This window comes from Molothrus ater, chromosome 3 (genome assembly GCF_012460135.2).
Source record: "Molothrus ater isolate BHLD 08-10-18 breed brown headed cowbird chromosome 3, BPBGC_Mater_1.1, whole genome shotgun sequence".
Taxonomy (NCBI): Eukaryota; Metazoa; Chordata; class Aves; order Passeriformes; family Icteridae; genus Molothrus; species Molothrus ater.
The window spans coordinates 16929389-16950551 of NC_050480.2; the positions used below are offsets into that span (position 1 = coordinate 16929389).

At 48.5% G+C, this 21163-nt stretch overlaps 1 protein-coding gene across 3 annotated transcripts in view; it reads left to right on the plus strand.

Moving 5' to 3' along the window:
• Positions 1–15020: 15020 nt before the first annotated feature.
• SLC8A1 (solute carrier family 8 member A1) overlaps positions 15021–21163 on the plus strand; it is a 115198-nt gene continuing 109055 nt past the window's right edge. For 2 of the 3 annotated variants that reach the window (XM_054514442.1, XM_036381234.2), the window contains exon 1: positions 15021–15265. The gene's annotated coding sequence lies outside the window, so the exon portion shown is untranslated. The remainder of the gene's footprint in view (positions 15266–21163) is intronic. The other variant, XM_036381233.2, reaches the window with a different exon arrangement.

Sequence of the window (21163 nt, forward strand, 5' to 3'; positions counted from 1 at the left end):
GATAATACATCTGAAGAAAGTCTTTGCACCAGGCATCCACAGTTAGTCCCTGAATTCAGACTTTTGTGTGAGAAGGCAAAACCACCTTTGTGGTTTACAGGGTGCCCAGGAAGAGAGCATCCCCAAAAAGAAATCAGCAAGGAGGGCTACAACCCTGAATTCACTCAGTAAGGATTTTGCAAACTGGCTCTGACTTGAAGTAAGCCCACTGCACATTCTCCTCCTCCAGACACCTCAATGTTTTTGTGGAAGGATGGTGTTTGGACACCATCTCTGTATTTTCTCTAGGAAGTCAGAAGACTGGAGCACATTCTGAGGACACGCTGACAGACTGATCCACCTCTCTGGCCAGATACACATTCCTGCCTATGTCCCAGCAAAATGGCCTTTGTGCAGTGGTTCTGCCTGCTCCCAGCCTCAAAACCTGCAGACCCATTTGCCAATTGAAATCTGATTTGGCCCAAGAATTGAGGCCTCTTCAAAAAAAAATCTGAAAATGTCCAGCTCTCTTCTTTGGTTTTCTCACAAAAACATAATCTTCCTATTCTTACAGGAAGAGGAAACAACATGACAGCTTTTAGTAGTGGTGGTGTTTTCTGACAATTTACAAGTAAAGCAGGGAATATATGAGTGGACATTCATTCCAGAGCTGATCCTTTGGGGAACTCACTATTATTCTGGCAGCATATAGGGGAAAAACAGCAACAATGCAGTAAACCTAGAGGTCTTCAAAACTCAGTTTATTCCTATTTAGGGCTCCAGCCATCACTGTTATCTAATCATAAATGTATTTGCATTGCATGGGGTCACTGCAGGGCAAAACTTAAGTTATTTTGACTTCCATTCCTCAATATATTTGGATTTCTCTTATATTTAATGCTGAACTTTCTCCTGAGTTTGAGATGTTTGTTTTTAGGATCTTTCCCAAATCCTTGGAATGCTGAACTCTGACATTGCTATCGTAAAATTCAGGTTTCCATGTGTGATGTCTCTAGCAGAGTCTTTTCCAGAGACATGAGGGAGAGGGAAAGGGAAAAGAAGAGAAGAGAAGAGAAGAGAAGAGAAGAGAAGAGAAGAGAAGAGAAGAGAAGAGAAGAGAAGAGAAGAGAAGAGAAGAGAAGAGAAGAGAAGAGAAGAGAAGAGAAGAGAAGAGAAGAACATTTCACTCTGGAGGATTCCACATCAGTTTATTTATGGAGAAAGGTGGGCAAAGGAGAAGGAAAATGCTAACAGAATGGGTATTCTGCAAAATGTGACTATTGGGTAAAGGTACAGTGTGAAGACCAGTTTGGATTCCACTCAGCTTAACAAGGAATAATGACTTTTCTCTAAATAACCAAAAAGGATGAATGCTCAGAAACTACTTCTGCCACAGAGAACTGTTCAGGTATAGATTTTCCCCTGCCAGGCAGGAGATTCAGCACTTGTGTTGCTTTACTCTCCACAGGAAGAAAGTGCACTGAATAGTATATAAAATCCTTTTCTTGCCATCAGTCCCCCAGAGCTCTCAAGCTCTGCTCAGGATGAGTTTCACCAGAAGTTTTGTCCCTGTGGTATTTCCCAGGTTATCCCACAGACCACAGTGTGCCCTGGAGGTTGCAGACTAATCCTGCATGACACCACCACACATCATTTCCTGCTCTTCCAGAGAAATGTTCCTTCTTTCATTGGAACATCAGTTTGGAGTTTTTTACTCTCTAATATAAGAAAAAACAGGAAAATAGAGGAAAATGTAAAAATAAGAAAGCATGGAAAGTGCAGGAATGGGGCCTGCAAAACAATTGCTGCCTTTCTATGTCCCCCCAGGCAAAGGTTTCCTTGAGTCCCTCTTGGAAATGGCACAGGAAATGCTCCCTTGTTGTGATTTAGGAATGGTATTCCCCAGTTTAATACAGCCACTAAAATCACTCTATGCTGCTCCCTCTCCCCTCCAATTGGAGGCACAAAAGGCAAAGATCACGGGTCGAGATAAGAACAATTTACTGGGAACAGCAATGGGATAAGAAAATTAACAGTAACATCAATAATACTGAATGTCAGTGGAGATAAAGAAAAGAAACAATTCACATAGAATTACCCCCCTGATAACAGCAGTATCTGATGGCTCCCCCAGCCACATTTTCTCCATCAGGAGGAACCCCTTCTGCCCAGGACAGTTCCCTTCCCCTTACTCCTGGAAATAGCACGAGGGGCTATGGAATAACCTTCCAGTCCCAACCATGTCCCCTTCTGGCTACTACACCCCTGCAGGTACCGAGGTCTCCCATGCTACAAGGAGATCTCCCATCTCAACAAGCCTTAGGAAGAAAGGGACAGCACATGAGCTCAGTGGAGGTGATGAAGGGGCCCACAGTGACTTGGACATGTTTTCAGCCTCAGGCAGAGAAGTCATGGAGAAGTCAGGAAGCAGCTGGTGGGTTGTGCATGTCCACCTAAGGCATCCCTCAGCACCCTCAGGGTTTCTGCAGGGGCCTAGGGTTTTGTGGAATGTATCTCTTGCTCTACAACCCCTTCACCCATCCAAACCTTCTTGGTTTGACACCTGTTTCTAAGAGGGAACCACGCATCCAGGCTTTAGTGTGGGAACGGGGATCCCATTTCCTTTAAAGAGCACCTTCCCAGCATCAGCACTTGCCACATCCACACACTGGAGCAAGGAAGCAAATCCAAGTTGACGACTCCTTTCCCAGCCTCTGATTCCCAGCTCACTGCTTTAGCTGCAGCCTGGCAAGGAGGACAGGAGAATTATCCTGTGTTATTTTTTTGGCTTACAGAAAGGCTCCAAGCGGAGATCTTATGCTTCTGCCCGAGACGCAGCAATAAACTTCTGGATTTGCTGCTGCTGTGCTGAGACTGCCAACATGTACACAATAAAAGTAAAGCCTTCCTGTGGCCACAGACCACAACATGCTAGTGATCCGTGGTATTATCCTGTTATTTAGTGAGTCATCCTTGCTGCTGAAAAATACACACAGCCCAGTAAGTTGTTAACAATAACACTGGATGTGAGAGACTGGTGTTTGTTTTATTCCAGTGTAACTTATTCCATATGGTCCTTTAAAGCATGCTAAACGTTACATGGCTTTGGGCTGCCAACTATTATTTCAAGATGAACTCACAGATCTAGAACATAGCTACTTGAAGCAAGGCTCTGAAAGTATTCTCTGTCCAGGAAAAATGCCCAGTTCGGGAGCAAGACAGATGTTGGGGATTGCCCTCTCTTTATCTGGATAACCAGGTCTCCACTTTTATTGAGTGGCCACAATAGTGATGTTTACTGCTGCTCTGCTGCCTGCTATGACATCTTTCAGATGTAAGCTACATGCACAGGGCAGAAGCCATATCCTGACCAAGGAAATAAGTTTAATTTCTAGCATTTACCTCTTATGCATGTTTTTCCAAGTCGCTGATGAACCAATTATCTGTGGAATCCTAGTATGTTTTCCAAATCTCCTTGGTAGCCTTAATTCATGAGAAAAATACTGCAAAAAGAGAGACATGCAGCTGTGAGAGGTGTCCTCGCTTCACTCTCTGGCTACATCACTCAAAAGTTTAACCCAACAAGATCCAGCACCACAGTGTCCTTGTGCTCCTGCCATGTTCTGTCCTGGACTTAGCCCACAGCACTGCTTGGAAAACAAACACATTAAAAAGTTTGTCTTGTCACTAGGGGTGTTCCCCAGGCCTCAGTATCAGGATAAGTCCTGTTTATTTATTTAGGAAATGGTGGAATCACCATTCCTGAAGGTATTGAAAAGATGTGTAGACCTGGCAGCTGGGGAACATGGTTTAGTGGTGGACATTGGTGTGTTAGGTTAACAACTGGACTCATGATCCTAGAGGCCTTTTCAACCTAAAACATTCTGTGACCCTACTTTTTTAGCCACTGGTTGAAGAAAAGAGATGCTCCACAAAGCATCTTTCTTGATAACTGAGAGATTTGCCTTTTGGCTTGAGTTGATGTGATCCAAAGTGAAGTTTTGAGAGCAAGAGTAACTGACACTTAGAGTTTTTTAGAGCCTTGCTGATAACCTCACCCTTCCCCTGAAGTGTGACATGTGTCCAAATTAATCTTGACAAAAGAGTTAATCTTGAAGGTTCTCTGCTGTGAGTGCATACAAGGACCATGGAGATGTGTATGGGGATCATGTGAAGGAGAATGGTGTGTGTGGGATGTGAACCTCTCATCGTCAGAGAGGAGAAATCTTTGTACTGCTTGCCACTGACAATCTGCTTAGTAGGCAATGGTTTGTCTGTTAAGTTGTCAATCACCAGTTAGGATTCAGGACAAATAATGACTATTTTAGAAAAATTACTCAGACCTTTTCTAGATGCTTAAAACCTCCAAAATAAATCACCAAAGACCCACCTGAGGATCCATAATTTGGTGAGAGTCATTGCATTTTTAGAGGCCAGGGCAAGTCTGTCTATATGTGCACCATCTTCATGTGAACCTGGAAAGGGCCTTAAGGTGTTAAAATGCCTGAAGATGTTAAAATGCCTGAAGATTTACCTCTACAATAATGAACTTAAAAAAGTATTCAGCCTTTTACCCTTAATTTCAATGTTCTTACCTTAAAACTAACCAGGCAAACTATTTTGAGCATGCCTTGAGGCACGACCTAGAAGATTGCTACAAAACAAGACAAGTTTGTAGGCATTACAAGCTGTGCCACTACCGATGTTTTCTAGACATTTTCTGTCCCTGTTGATAAGAACATGCCAAATTTTAACATCCTTCTCTTTGAAACACATTCTGGTTATCTTGAAACGTGCCTTGATGTACGCAGCTTACAGAAAATCACACAGCAAGACAAGTTTGAAGGCTCTAACCTTAATAAAGTTGATGTTTCTCCAGCACAGACACCCTGCCTTCATCCTGAGTTGTAACTTCATTTCTTGCCTTTGGCGTGCATGTCATTTGATGCATGTCCCTTCTTTTGTGGCAGTGTCTTATGCAGACACTGCACTTCAGCAGGGTCTTGGGCACACAAAGCCATCTGCAGGAAAGCCCTGTGCTGAGTCAGGCTCTCTGAGGAGCTGGGGGTGTGCTGGATGTGGAAGATGTTCGAGACCTGGCTGACTTCAGGTACAGCCTCACACCTACATTGCCGTGGTGGTTTTGTATAGGAGGTATTTATGGATTATGATGTAAAGTTTTTATGCAATTGACAATATGTTTGAACTACTAAAAAGTTATAAATGCTTTTGTGAAAAATACATGTTACAGATGGAAGAAACATGTGAATTTTTCTTTTTTTTTTTTTTTTTTTCTTCTGGTTGGTAAAGAAGTAACATGGCTGGCCCAGCCCTTGTTTTGGTTAGGTTAGGCTGGGCTGCCCCTGCTGTGGGCACTTGCTGGGTTTTTCTTATTAGCTGCTGATTAAAGGGAGAGGAGAAGTTATTAGCTTCTTACTTTAGCGTGTTACTGCTGAGTTTTAGTTTAGTTCCTGAGATCTTTGTTACTTTTCTTTAGTTATAACTTTGATCTGTAAGGTACTGAGCCCAGCTAGGGTTAAGTGACTATTTGTAAGCCCTGGGTGAGACATTAACTTTTTTTAGTGCTTTAATTTTCTTTTGAGTGAGAGAAAATAATAAAATCTAGACATGTGGAAGAACAACATAAAAACACTGAAGTCAGTAAAGAAGAAGTCAAGTCCCAGATAAGAAGGATGAAGAAATGCCTTTAGTTTTAAGGTAAAATCCTCTTGTAAAAACGGGAAGAAAGACTCTTTTTCCCTACAATGCATGAAGGTATAAGGAAATAAAAGTGTTCAAATTATAGGTATCAAACAAAGGTCTTCATGCTAAAGCAAGCAAATATTAAGCTAAGTGGAATCCTATGAGAAGTTTGAACGAAGAAAGAGAGAAGAGTAATGAAGGTCCTGTAACCCCAAGAAAGAGAAGAAGATCTCTGTTCCTAAAGATGAAAATTATTTCAGAGATAGATAATGAGAAGTTTTACCTTTAAACACTAAAACAATACCCTGTAAGTTGAAATACCCCATAAACACAGTTGTAAGAAAAGCTTATAGAAAATGGGAGGGATTTCATGATTACAAATCTCCCTGGGCAGCTGCTATTCATGAAAATTACAGAAAATTACAGAAAAAGAGCCACAAAAGAACTGTTTTCTTGTGGAGAAGTGTTCATAACATTAACAAAAGAGACTTCTCTCCCTAAGCAAGCTGAAGAAAGTCTATTCTAAAAGTAGTAAACTAACTGAAACTTTAGGCATCATCTCTTTACATTGTCATTAGGAAAGAAAAAGAGAAGAAGGAGAAGAAAAGTGTCCTAAGAGTTTTGTTCTAATTCTTATGACTCTTTCTCTTAGTTACTATTAATAAATTTTTCTTTATACCCTTTTAAAATTTTAAACCTTTTACCTTTCTCCCAGTCCTATCCCACAACAAGAAATGAGCAAGTACATTCTAGTAAATACAATAGCAACTGGCCAACACCCAACCCGCCACACTTGCTCATTTATCACGTTGCCATAATCAAGCATGCAGCTGACCAAAGGCCCGAGATCAGTCTGGCTGTGTCACTTCCTTTACCTCACATTTTGGTTTTGCCTCTTTTTTCTTTCCTGGATTCTGCTTCTTTATCCAGTCCCTCTCCCCCAGACAAGCCAGTGATTAAGCTGGTGCCCTGCCTTTGTTATCAGCAATGTTTCTCTTTCCTGCCATTTTTCCTGCTGCTGTCTAGTCAGTGCAGCTACTGATCACGCACGGTCAGCTGCACGTGCATCACCCCTCTTCTTATAATCTGCAGGTTCTGGTAGCTTCTCATATCTTTATTTCATGTTGTTAGACTGCCACAAGTCAGGGTTAACCAAAGATATTATTTTCATAGAATCATAGAATCACAGCATGGTTTGGGTTAGAAGGGAGTTTAAAGATCATCCAGTTCCAACCCCCCTGCTGTGGGTAGGGACACCTTCCACAAAACCAGTTGGCTCAGAGCCTCATCCAACATGGCCAGGAACACTTCCAAGGATGGGGCATCCGCAGCTTCTCTGGGCAACATGTTCCAGTGCCTCACCACCCTCACAGTAAAGAATTTCTTATTAACATCTAATCTAAATCTCCTCTCTTTTAGTTTAAAACAACCAGCATTGTTCTATCACTACCTGCCTGTGCAAAAAAATGGCTGTCTCATGAGCACATTGGCATATGAATCACTCTCTCTCTTTTGTACACTTTTAAAATTAATAGTGTTGCTGTTACCATTCATTTTCTTATCTCTCTGCTGTTTCCAGTAAATTGTTCTCATCTCAGCCCATGATCTGTGCCATTTTTGTTGGAAGGGGGAGTGGGAGCAGCACGTGGTTTTAGTGGATCATTAAACTGGGGAATACCATTACTAAAACACAATAGCCTGGACAAACCTTGACAGGACAAAACATAACTGGGATACACCATGGGCTTCAGAGCAGCAGTCAGCTCTCTTCCCTGGTGTCCTGTGAGCTACATGGCTCATCCACCCAGGAAATTGGCTGCCAGCCTGGACTGAAGGTCAGTCTGCTCCCAGGTTGTGTGAAATTGGATAGTATTGCCACTTAGACTTTGCTATGCTCTCCCAGCATGGCCTAATTTCCAAAGTTCTGACTCTTCAACAACACCAAATTTTTGTCCCAAGCCTAAGGCACGTCTTCTTTCCTTTCAGCCTAATCACAACCTTGGTGCTCTCTTTGTGATGTGCTCACTGTCTTCTGATTGTTCATCTCAAATTTTCTGGTGTAATGATGTTGAGAACTAGGTCACCTACACTCAATCTGAGGTTTGCTCATCCTGATCTTAAAACTTTTCAGTGATAAAATACACACTTCTCCCTCTTTACAGACAACCCAACTGCCTACACCATTCCTCTCATGGCTATGGAAAGTTTTTCCTTGTGCCAAACTTCAGTGTCCCTGCCTATAGTTTAACCCCCTGACTTCTTATCATGTCCACAGGAGGAATGGAAAGCATCCGCTCTTTCAGATGTGCAAGGATATATGTCTCCTCTTGACTTGTCAGTTTGCATTCCTGCAATGTTTCCTCTTGAATCATGTCTTCGAGACCTCTCACCCCTCTTATTTCTTATGCAGCTGTTGTCTGCTTCCCTGATGCCACTGGCCATATAAATACAGCTGTTAACTCTGGAATCCACTGATGGCAAATAAAATCCAGGTACTCTTAGTAGCCCTGGCACAATGACCAAAACACCACGCTGGTATCTTGAGGTGCAGGGGGCAGAAAGTTTCTGAGTGACTGAGGTGCATGTGGAAGGGAGCTGAGTGAAAAGAGACAGGCTGTGTTCCCATCAGGCCTGTAAGACACTGCCCTACCAAACACACCAGCAAACTGGTCCTACAGCCTCAGAACCAAAACAGATCTCAGAGAAGCTGGGTACAGCTTCCCCAGAGCAGCAGATTTCCTTAAGGGACTTGGGGATTTCTAACCATGAGGCAGGTGGCAAAGAAGCATCTTCAATCATTTTAAAGAATCATCACAATCCAGAAAGGCATGATAAAAACATTTAGCTCAGGGCAGCTTTTAAACAGGCCATGTTTGAAATTTCAAGGGGGAAACAGATTAGCACATGAGAGCATGGAAATTTGAAAGGAGAATCCAATCCAGTCTTACAAATGGAGCAGTTTCATATCTCCAAAGTGTCCAGCAAAACCCCCAACCCCATAACCACTAAGCAATCAGGAAGTTAGTCTGTTTTTCTTGTTTCTTGCTTCTTTCTTCTTCTTCTTTTTTTTTTTTTTTTTTTTTTTTTTTTTTTTTTTGTAAATTCTCATTACATGCAAGGCTTCAATTCCTACATTTAGGGCATGCAGCAGTGATTTCTGCTCAGCACTGCTGGAGCAGGCAGCACAGAGAGGATGAGCATTTTTGGTTCATACATCTTCAGACAAAAACAGAAGAACTGGAGCAGACTGTGCCCAAACAGCAAGATCTGTGCACCAGTGTGAGTCCCTGGCCAGCAGACTAAACTGTGGGGAAGGAAACTGGGAAAAGAACCCAGCTGCTGTCTCAGCTGTCCCAGGGGGAAAGTCAACCAGGAGCAAGGACACAGGATTTCTGCAAGGTGCCTTGGAAAAGCTAAGGAGCACAGAAATTCCAACCACATGGGTCCTTGTGGCTAAAATTGACTGATAACAGCAGACAACATGTTCCTCTCTCCCCAGGACTCGAGGACTCTGGCAGAGCTTTTCTGTGCTGGAGGGACACCTCACCAGGCAAGGCCACTTGGAGGTGAAACAAAGCAGAGCTTGGTAAAGTCAAAGCAGCAAGGAGTCAGGGAGCATTTCTGACCACTCTCAAAGCAGCAAGGAGTCAGGGAGCATTTCTGACCACCCCCAAGGACAGCAGATCAGAGCCCACTACAGAGAAGAAAATTTCCCTTTAGGAGAAATCGTTGCACAACCTCTCACCTAATGGGCCTGGCTCTCGCAAGGTGTTCCTCCAGCCTTCTTCATCTAGAAGACATAAATAAAATATCAATACAGTGCTTTGTGCAGCTGAGGCCAGTCACATCCCACTTTTAATAAAAAAGGCCATTTTCCCTGGAATACCCAGCCTTGCTGAGGCTGGCAAACAGAATATACAGAGGAGGCCAAATCACTTTCACAACCAGGGGCCACAGCCAGAACCATGCACTACATCTGATTTGCCTTGTGCTCCCACTGGTAACTATGGGAACCTTGCTCATGGATCAAAGAAGGAATAGGGCCAGAGCTGCTGGGGAAGCCTCACAATCCCCAGTTTGCAGGACACGGCTCCCAGACTGTGCCACATTGTACTTGCACTTCTGTTTTTCTGGAAGTCCCAGCTCCTGCAGTCATGTGATTACTATTTCAACACTCTTATGGTTTTTTAAACTTGCTTCTGGTTGCCAAGTAAATTGGAAAGCACCAAACTCTAGGGCTCAAGAGCAGAAGAGAACACATTATTTGTTACTTTATAATTCTGTACTTATGGGGGATTTTTTTTTTTTTCCAACCAAAATTTTTCCAGGCCTTGGAATGGTGGTGAAGGGGGCAGGAGCGTCAGCTGGAGAGTGCTAATGCCTATCTGATGGCAGTGCTACGCCAGGGCTGGCACACTGCACTTCCATGGCCCTTTGCAGGGAAGCAGCAGAGTCACTGGGCTGTGGCTTTCACTGGGAAACAAATTTCTGTCAACCTTGCATCTGCATTTTGAGTCCCTGCTCTCTGAAGTCTTGAAACAGCAAAACAAAGCTCCATTGGTGTCATGGTTTTGCTAGGGAAAGATGCTAAGGGACAGCCAGTTCAGCAGGGGACATCTGGCCCTTCATTTTCCAGTGATTCAGTGACTCCAGCTAGGAGCTGGGTTTTGCCTGAGAAGTGGGAGTGAGATGCTGGTGTTAGCATGCACTGCTGGTGAGACAACTGGCTGCTGCCAGAAGGCTTTTTTGTTTCCACCCCTTTGAGAAGAGTGAGGAGACAGTTTGCACCTTGTACATCTCTCACAATAAGCCCAGCTGCTGAAGTCATTCTGTGCACATATTGAAGTTTTCCTGTACATTCCTGGTGACCAGAAAATGAGTTTTTTCCACAAAGTAAAGTACGACTGTGAAGCAGAACTTGAAGAGAAGAATGTGCATCTTGTTTTTCAGCCTAGATGTTTTGCAAAATATGTGCAACTCTCCTCATTTCCAAGCTTCCTAAATTCAAGTTCAGCCCCTCTAACCACCCCTTCTTTCAGTCCTCATGCAGCAGGTGGTTTCCAGTGCAAATGTACTTTTGTGTCTGTTATACATAAGCAGTGCTCTGCAAAATTTGGCCAGTCAATGCTTCTTCCAGGAAAGCTCTCTCCCAAGCTGTTAAATGCTATGCTCATGAATTACTGTTCTGGATTTATTGTTTAAACATGCATAAAACACAGCACAGAGCAAATATCTGGGGGGAAGCTCTAAAGGGGCACAAGCTTGGTTTCTCCATTTACCCCTGCACGCTCTCAAAGCAGGGGAGGGACAGCAAATCACACACTGCCCATTTTTCACAGGTGTGCCCAAACATTCCATCAAACACTGCCTCCTCCCCAGGGTGCAGTCTGTACTCTCAGCTTTCCAGGGCAGAAGATACCTTTCACATCCAAGCCCCCTGGCTGGCTGATGGACAACTGTGGTGCAATCAGACCTCCACAGGATCATCAGGGCTCAGACTGCACCAGGCACTTGGAAACAGCTACAGAGGCACTGCCTAGAGAGCTCAAAGAGAAATATATTGATGTCCAGCACATGAAATTGCCCTTCCTACTCACTGCTGTGTCCCACTCCATCTGCCACATTTCTAAATCCCTGATTTATCCTCCCAACAGCAAAGGCTGGTTTGAAGGTGTCAGTGAAAGGAAGTGCTCAAATTGCTGGAAATGATGTTTCTAAGCATCTTTTTTAGAAACACCACTCTCCAGGGATCTCCAGGTCTCTGCCAAGAACATGCATAGGAGAGCCAGAGAATGTTCAGGGAGCGCATGCTCAAGCCTGCTGCAGCAAGGAGCAAAGACAGATGGATGGCAAGCAGAGGTGACAACCCATCTGCTTCTGCAGGACCTCTCTGGCATCTCCCAAGGGACTCGAGGAAAACCATGACCAGAGATAACCAGCCAAAGCAGACTCACTGGTTATCCCCAGCATCATCTGAGACCAAAGCATTCCACTGAGGAGATGTTCCAAAGAGGGACAAGAAAGGGTGGTAGGACAGCTCCTCAGAGATGAACATGCTTTGGCTGGGCTGAGCATTGTCCTGACCTCTTCTCTCTTACACGGAATACAAGGCAGAAATTTTTCAAGCAAAAAGTGCCTGAGGCTTTGTGCCCCCCTCCTCTAAACTGTGCAGCAGTTCAGATGTCTTTTTTCACAAGGCCACAGCACAGAGAATTGGCCTGCACCGTTCTGTCCTGTGCTCAAGGCTCCACAGCCCACTAACCCCATTCTTCGCCAGGAGGAATTGCCTTTGTGCTCTGCACATGCAGACAATACCCAGAAACCTCCTCCAGCAACTGCAGAGAGATGCAGGCTGCTGTCGGGAGAGCTGTGGGTGGGCATGAATGAATGAGGGAATGAATGAGCTGTTCCCTACTACTGGCATGAGAATCTCCATGATTTGGAGACGAGGAATCCGTGCTGTAAGCATGGCTGCAGTGGCAGGTGCTCTCTTGCATGGCTGCAAGGAGTCACAGGCAGGTAGAAGTAGCTGGAGCAAACAGCTGCCTCTCCCAGCCCAGTGCAGGCTGCAGTCTGGAATGCTGAAGCATGGATGTGCCCACACGGTGACAGAACTTGCTGTGTCAGGACATGAGCAGTCCTGTTGGGTTTTTGCCTGGAGCACCAGGCAGAGCGCAGGAGCATTTGCTCAGCTCGCCCAGCAGATCTCACAGCCCATGCAGAGCTCCATTCTGTCACAGCCACCACTTCAGCTAGCTTGGCTGAGAAAGAGCAGAGTGAAGCATGGCCACTGCAGTGGGGAGCAGTCCTGGAACACAGCACCTCCTCTCAGCAAGTGGACTCACTGTCTCTCCCACCCCCTGACTTCCACCCTTTCCTTCAGAGCCCATCTCCACCTTTCTCTTGGAGACTGTAAGAAATGAAGATCTAAATGTTCCTGGAAAGGGATGTGTGAGGGACCAGGGAGTGGGACACATCTTCTCCAAACCTCCCAGCCTCATGTTCTTCCTAACCAGTCACTTTTGAAGCAGCCAGATCAAAGCTGCTCCCATGTTCAGATGGGAAAGGGATGCTTCACCTTTTCTGTCCCAGTGCCATTAGGGCTGGGTGGGTACAAAGGGCTCCTGGACTGATGAGCATCACCACCAGCACTGACAAACTCTTTGTTTTCTCCAGGTCCCCTGGAATGTCACAAAAATCCCGCAGCTGAAGCAGCCTTTCTGAGGGGCTCAGCAGGAGGCACTGGAGACAGGAACACCACTGCAAGCTGCAGAGAGAGGTGAGTTTGGAGGAGCTGTGGGTGTGCCTGGCTCTTCAGAGGGCAGCTCACCAGTGGATGCCCATCAGCACAGCCTTGGTGATCCAGAGGAGCTGGGTACTGCATTCACTGAAAGAGCTGGGAAGTAGGTCAGCAACATTACTGAGGGAATTAGGGAGTTTTAGGGAGAACTCCATGACTAAAATTTGAGTTTCACTGCTTACTGGTGCAGTGATTGGATTTCAGTGTGCAGGGTGAAAAGCACCAGCAGGGATTGTGTTTGATGCACCCATGCCAATTTCTGCTGCTCACACTATCCTTTTGCCATGCCAGCTTGTGCAGTGCCTTGCATCCTGCAGCCCCTGCCAAACCAAATGCCACTGAGCCACATCCACTGCTCTGCTCAGCTCCTGAGCCCAGCACAGCACTGGGCATGCTGCACACATTTAGCTGGGCTCATTTTATATCAATGGCCCTGCTGGGAGAATTGAGTACCATCAAAGTACCACACATGGCCAGATGCAGACTTATCCCTCCTCTAAAGAGTTTTAAATCAAAAGAGGTGAGGCAGAAAGTCAGAGTTAGCTATTTGACACAAAATCCTGGTTTTTTCTAAACCAAATTCTTATATGGAAATGCCTTTCATTCCATATACAGGCAATAAGCTCTTAAAGTGAGACCAAAATAAAATAACACCCATAACTGCTGCAACACTAATTTTAAGTAGCTGGTTTGTTGGTTGGCCAGCTCATCACAAAGTGCTTCACAAAGGAGTTTTGTGACAGTGTCCATGTCCTACCCCTCATGTTGAACAGAGAAATTTAATTTTCCAACTCTGCTGAAAGACACGGTGGTGCAAAAATCTTCCAAAAAAATTTTTTTTGAAAGCAAGTAAGAAAAGCACAAATGAAATTGACAGGTAAAATTCTGGGTTGCTGTCTTGCCAGTGGTGACCAAAATTACAGGCAGGGCTGACATGGTAAGAGGGAGAGGATGCAAGAGGGTGCAGGAGCTAAAACAATGTCTCTGCTTCCCCACAGTTCTTGTTGCACTGGGGGATCTGGGCACAGAGGGTTCATCAAGGTCGCTGGGTACTTGCACACCAGTGTGTGAGCTATTAGCTCTGCTCCTATTTTAAGTTCCCAAAGTCACAGAGTTTTGCCTGGAGGGTGGGACAATGGGTTCATCTGCTCCTTGCTGGAGCCAGCGAAGGGTGGAGGAGTCATTCAGGCATGGTGAAAGGGGAATTGCCCACAGGAAGGACACTTTGGTCAGCCTGAGGTGCAGCAAGTCCTTCTGTGCCAGGCTGCTGCCTTCCTGCAGGACCCTCCTGTGGGGACAGGAGACTCTGTGGGTTCAGGGGCTGAGCCAGCTGCCAGATGTGAGGCCAGCTCCCAGGAGGGTCCCAGCTGACCCATATGCTCCTTGTCTGTCACCCCACGTCCCCTGTTGAGCCTGGCCACAACTCTGAGGATGTGAGAGGGGGGTGAACGTCAACCCAGGGCCCCTTGGGATGCTCCTGACCTCCTGCCTCCCCACAGCTGCCATGGGCAACACTGTGGGGCACGGGGTCAGACACAGCAAGGCACTCCTTGCACACACACAGACACACACACGGACACACGGACACACACACACACACACACACACACACACGGACACGGACACACACACGTTTCCTTTCTCTCCATCTTCCCCAGGGCTCTCTCCCTCCTGAAGGGTGCAGAAGGGTTCAGGATCGCCCTGGCAGGCTGCAGGTCGGCCGGGGGGATGCGGGCAGGAGCTGACCGACCAGGGCTGTGCTGGAGGCAGGCAGGGCATGGATGGGGACTGTCCCGGGCAGGCCGGGCAGGGCTAGGGGCAGGCAGGGCAGGGCTGGGGACTGCCCCAAGCAGGGAGGGCAGGGCTGCTGGGGGTGGGTCCGCAACCAGCCCTGCCTTTCAAAGTCCCTCGATCCGAGGAGGAATTCGGGAAATATTTCCAGCAGCGGGTGGACGAGGAGGAGGGCTGGAGCTGCTCCCCAGGAACGGCAGGGCCGGCGGCCGAGGGATGCGGAGGGAGGGGAGGCAGCCTGCGGGGCGGGCCGGCTGAGCGCATCCCGGGGGCGCGCCTGGGAGAGTGTGTGCGCGCGCGCTCCCTCCATCCATCCCTCCATCCCTCCCTTCCTTCCTCCCTCCCTTCTCCCTCCCTCCCTCCCTCCCTCTCTCTCTCTCTGCCTCCCGCCCGCCGCCGCAGCCGCGCACCGGGGCTCCGCCGCCCGCCCCGCCGCGATGCCCCGCCGCTGCTGAGCCGGCCCCGGCGCCGCCCGCTCCCGCAGCCCGCCAGGTAGGACCGAGAGAGCGGCCGGCCCCCGCCCCGACCCTGCCCAGCCTCACGCTGCTTCCCAGAGCGCGATCCGAGTGCCGGCGGAGGCTGCCGGGGGGCGGCATGGGGCACCGGAGCCGTGCGGGAGCGATGGGGAGGCGGGGGTGGGATGCTCGCACTCGGCACACACGCCCGGGAACGCTCCCTACAACCCCGCCGCGGCACCTCCGGGCGGGCGGAGGGGCTCGCCGCCCTCCCCCGGCGGCCAATCGCGACATGTCGCGACGGGAGGCGCGGCTGCGGCGGGGGTCGCTCCCCCACTATTCCGGGAGCCGGGCATTGCCGGGCATTGCCGGGCATTGCCGGGCAGGTGGGGTCGGGCAGGGGCTGAGGCACATCTCCTTGCCGGGGGGCTCGGGGCGCATCCCCCGTGCGCGGCGGGGCGCGGTGCCTCCGCCTGGCGGGGCTGTGCGAGCCTCCGGGCAGCGCTGCTCTCCCTGCCTCGAAACGCTGCCCGAGGGGAGTGCTCAGAGGCACCTGCAGCCGCGCCGAAATTCCCATTTTCCTCTCGAGCAGCGTGCGGTATGAAGGGCTGGCATTAAGCAGCGCTCATCACGTAGGCTTTGTCTAGGTGGAAGCATGGCTGGGGCTCTTCCGTCATCTTGAGTTTAATTCTTTATTCACAGCCTTGTTGCTTCCCTCCCCGCCGAGCCATGCAAAACAACTCCACACTCTGCTCTGTCTCCAAGGCGAGAGCAAACTGCCAAAATGTTGCAGAAATGCAGCAAGCACTAGGGAGGACTGGAGTCTGAAAATGAAAGCTGTAGTAAAATCACAAGGTCACGGGTGTGAGGGTGCGAGCGTGTGCTTTCAGGGCTCCTTTTCCCCTGCGCTTTGCAGGAACCTGTTCATTCCTCCAGTCCCAGATGTTGCAAATTCGCAAGTCAGGCAATTGAAATGAAGGCTGAGAGAGGCTGGGGTTCTCTGTGTGCTCCCCTGGCACCTGCCTAGGAATTCACATGCTGTTTGTCGCCATCGCCATCGCAAAGGGAAGGGGTGTGCTTTTGTTTAGAAAAGGGAAGCTGGGACACTTGTGTCTTGATGTGATGGTGGCATCCAGGAAAAAAAGAGCTGTGACATATGGCTTTGGTTGGGGACCTGGCTATCATCAAAGAAAGGCATTGGCATTTGTGATCATTTGGGAACGTCTCTTAGCTGTTCCTTTCTCCCCTTTTCCTTCTGATTGGTTCTGCAATAGTAGTTTGCCTATTGTCCAGCACAGACATTAAGGCCAAATAGGGAAATAATGTGACATTTCTAGGACCACCACCTGCCAGCCAAGCCATGAGCCCCCACCACCAACTCCTAGGAAAGCTGTCTGACTCCTCTTACACCCCCACCAGCTCACCTCACCAGCTGACATGGACAACTCCTAAGTCAGTGCTGAGGAGCCACATTGGTCAAAGCTTCCTCTCTACCAGACTTTGCATTCCAGATACCTGAGGAGGTTGGACACACTCTCTGTGTCCAGCACCCCTGAGTGTCAGCAGCAGCACAGTTCTAACCTGATGAAACTTGGCTTGCTTCTCCTTCCCTCACTTTCTCTAAGGTTTTTGCAATCTCTTGGCTGTGAATGGCTCCTGAAACTTAAATGTTCACTGTCCTGTACCTGCCCAGGCTGTGCCTTGTCTTCTCACCTGGCACTACTGCACATGACATGGCACAAACTTTGATTTATGTCCTCACTGTTGGGAGTCTCTACAGCACCTAAAAGGATGCTGTATAGGCACAGCCACTTCTCTGCCTTTTGTAGTGCCCTGATACTCTCAGGGCATTCAGGGTTGCGATTTTCAGGTGTTACATCTGGGACAGAATTTGGATTTTTGCTGTGGCTTTGAGGGGACACAGTCTTGATTGCTCACTGGGGAAAAAAAGCCCTGTTCTCCAGCATCCTAATGAAACTTAGATCCTGTAATAAAGCCCAGTGCCCTGCAAGATACAAGCATCACTGGGCAATCAACCAACAGGTTGGTCATAGACAACACAAGTGACAGTGGCTCTCCTTGTGACTGGCACGGGAACAACCTGGAGCTCTGTCCAAGCTCAGAGTGCTGGGATCTGCATGTGCTCCCAGCTCCTGGACTTCAGTGCACACAGCTGTGCAAATCCTGGCTGCACCTGGGGCTGCTGCAGGCTGCTGTGCTCTGGCATCCACTGTGGGCTGAACTCCCTGGCTGGGCTTTCCCTTGCCAAGGGTGTGAGTGGGATCTCTCCAGCTGCTTTCAGGAACCTTGGAGGAACTTGGCTTTTGCTGTTATCTCTATCCCTCTGGTGATTTTAACTGAAATTGGAAAGAGGGGGGAGCCATGTGAACAGACAGACATGGAAACTGTGATTTCATGTGCCTGGCTTCCTAAGGAAACCTGGCTACAAATAGAAGTGAGATTTGGTGCTGCAAAGAGCTCCTGAGGAGACAGAGAAGGCGGGGGAGTCTGAGGAGAAGGAAGGGTGGCTAACCTAGTGTGTGAGGTAGGTAAAGAAAGGCTGGCACACACCCGGGCTTAGAATCCCTTGCCTGAGGTCTGGGGGTCTAATAGCTGGCCCTCTGCTCGGCACTAGCATCCAGCTCCCTCTAGAGTCAGCCGTGCCAGAGCTGTGCCTCTGGACGTGCCTCTGCTGGGAGGTGCTACCACCTTTCCCCAGGCAGGAGCAGCCACACAGATGGATGGAGCATGCCAGGGTGAGCCCCAGCCCAGCCCAGCCTGCCCAGCTCCTGCCTAGTACCGTGCCTGAATTGCTCAGGTCAACAACCTGCATCTCCATCAGTCTTCCCCCACAGCCATCCCCATGGACATCTCCCCCTCTTCATCCCTGGATGTTCACAGGGACCTGGGGATGGGGATTTATCTCCTCTCCCTTGAAGCTTTCTGTTCCTGCCCAGGGGAGCATCCCGCTGCACAGAAGACACATACACAGCTACAAAACCCAGTGCAAAAACAGTCCCAGAGGGAAGAGAGGACACAAGCACAGGGGAAAGCAAGAGGCCTGTTAATTCCTCCCTTCTGGCCTCTTTGGAGCACCTCTGGGCAGATACTTCCTCCCCAGGCTGCCCAAGAGCCTCAGGCTTATTAGCAGTGTTTTACTCCCCCAGCACTCACGGGAGATGCTCTGCCCATGTTACACAGAGCCATGGAGCACAGGGAGATGCTGGCCTGCCCTGAGATCACACAGGGAGTCTGCCAGCCAGGCAGCCTCAGGGCCAGCTCATGGAGAACAGGCAGACTGTGCTAAAATCAGCAAGGGAGATGCACAGGCACAGAGGAAGGCATCAGCAACTCAAGAGGAATCACAGGAAAGAGCCTGATGCTGCTTGATAAAGAAGAGACCAAAGGCAGGTGGTAAGGGTAAAGAAATGGTCTGAAGACAGCAGCAAGTAGGAAGACAGTTGTTTGAGAAGCAGACAAACAAACAAACAAAAAACCCCAGTCCCAGAGAAATGTGGTATTTCCCCCTTGCTTCTTATTTCCTGGTATATTCCTTGCTGAGATCTTGAGTCGTGGGAGAAAGGGACAACTTGACACTTGGTCTCCATGTGTGAAAAGCAAGACTGCAATCTCCCTAACAAACAGTTCCAAGCTCATTTTCTGCAAGCTGCCCCCAAATTCAACCAATGCGGTTGAAATTGTCTATCAGGGATGTTTTATTTTCTCTATTTGTCCGTTTATTTTGGAGAGTTGCTGGGGAAATTGTGGAAGGAGATTGGATGTTTCATTGAAGAGATAGGATACTCGGAAAAATCAGTTTCAGACTGATAATTATTCTTACTTTTTAATGTCCTTTACAGAAACCCAGGGTGGCCTGATGTGTGTTTTACTTGATCGGCTTCATGGAGGGCTTGTGCCTCTGACTATATTTGGAAAGGTTTTGATGTTTTTTGTACTGATGCAATCAGGATGCTGATGGCCTGGAAATCATTTTCCTGATGCGGAGATCTCCAGGGTCATGGGTAGGGGATGCCAACAGGCTGTGCCTGTTTTGGAGTGGTAGAGCTGGGTGAAAGGGAGCAGGAGCCAGGCAGAGCCAGAGCAGGGAAGTGAGCCAAGGGTTTTCCAAGCAGTGTTTAAAGAGCCATCACGCTATGCTGCCCTGAGTGGCAGCACAGCCTTTGGACTTAGCAGCTCTCCTGCACGGTTTGGATGTGCCAGTGCAGCAGAAGGGTCCTTTTCCTGTCCTGGTGGGTGAATCTCACAGCTGTCAGGAGCTCAGTTTTACCAAAGCTGCGCCACAGGGTCAGCACCAAGATCAAAAGCAAAGCCAGCGGAGCCTGTGTCTGCCCAGACAGATCTCCAAGCACCCTGTACCTCCTTGCAGGGCTCTTGGCATCCCTTTTGTGTCCCTTGGCTGCATGAAGCTGGACCTGTGATGGTCAGAGACCAGATGGTTTGTTTGGGTTATTTTTTTCCCTACAGCCATATCTTTTTCCAGACCAGGCTCTGCCCAAGCTGTCTGCTGGAGGGCAGGCTGCTGATTACAGTGAGTCTGCACAGGTGTACAGGCTTGGGCACAGCCAGGCAGGGCCAGCAGCAGAGGAGAAGTTCACTGTTCCTCCAGAGATGGGGCCATGGCTGTAAGTGCCCTGCACGGAGGCAAGGCATGCAGTGCTTCTTCCCAGGAAGATTGCAGTAGATTCTTCTTCTCCTGCAAGAGAAAACGGGGGACAGGTGCTGTAACCTGGGGACTTCAGGTTTGACCATGGGGTAGGAGAGAGTCAGTCTTTTTGGGGCTTGCTGTCTTTTCCCCTGGAACAGGGTGGGGAGCAGCTGAGCTGCTTTGTGCCTCTGTTCTCTGTCGTGCAGGCTGGCTGTACTTTGCAGTGACCACTAGCTGCTTCCTCCTCAGTTTTTGGCCCCTCTGGTTGAAGGAACACCGTCTTTCTCCAGCCTGTGACACCAGAAAAGGTTGGCTTGAGCTGCCTTCCCTGTCTCTCCCTAGTGCACTCTTGCTAGGAAAAGGTCCTCTCTTGTCTAGCTCTGACTGTCGGATGGGAATCCCTGTGGTGTTGCAACATGCTCCTGGTTGTGCTCCCACATCGAGCTGCAAAGCAACCACTTTCCTGTGAATAACAAACTTTTACTGGTCCCAGCAAGCAACCAGGCACCCTGTGGGGAGAGGGTGCTGCTCCAGCCTCCTGCACACTGGTGACACAGCTGTGGCGACACCTCCCATCCCAGCTGGCAGTAAATTGGCAGGAATGATGCTCATGATGAAGATGATGGTGTCGCAGTGGGGTGGGCACCGTTGGGGGCTGTAATGGTGTGAACACTGCTGTGTGCCAGCTGCTCTGTGCACGTTTTCTGTGGGATGCTGGGAGAAAATTTCCATGTGGAAAGCCTCTCAGTCTTTCTTTGTGTGGCCACTGATTCCTCCTGAGCCCAAGCCATTTCCTTCCTTGCCCAGTCCTTCTGTAATTAAAGTGTCTGGACCAGCAGTGGTTTTTTAGTGCTCTTAAAAATAATGGTGCTTCTAGTGTGGTGCAAATGGTCATAGACCCCTGTGTGATACCAAGCTTTAGGAAAATAACAGGGAGGGTCTTACAGGGGATATTTCAGAGCTGAAGTGCCTCGATGGAGATGGGACTTTTGGGAGGCTGCTGCAAAGAAAAAGCTGTGCTTTGTTGAAATGCAGAGCAGCTCTTAGGCTGGCTTTGCATGCAGCAGCCAGTCAGCCTGAAGGATTGATGCTGCCAGGGAAAGATCAGAGCAGAGTCTAAAAGGCTGTTTCCTCCCCATCTGGCAGCTCCTCAGCTGGGGGGCAGGAGCATGAGCTGGCAGCAGGAGCTCTCTCCTACCAATTTGTAAAACCTAGAGCTCCCATGTCCAGCAGGAAGGCAAATATCTCTACAACCCTCCCAGCCCTGCT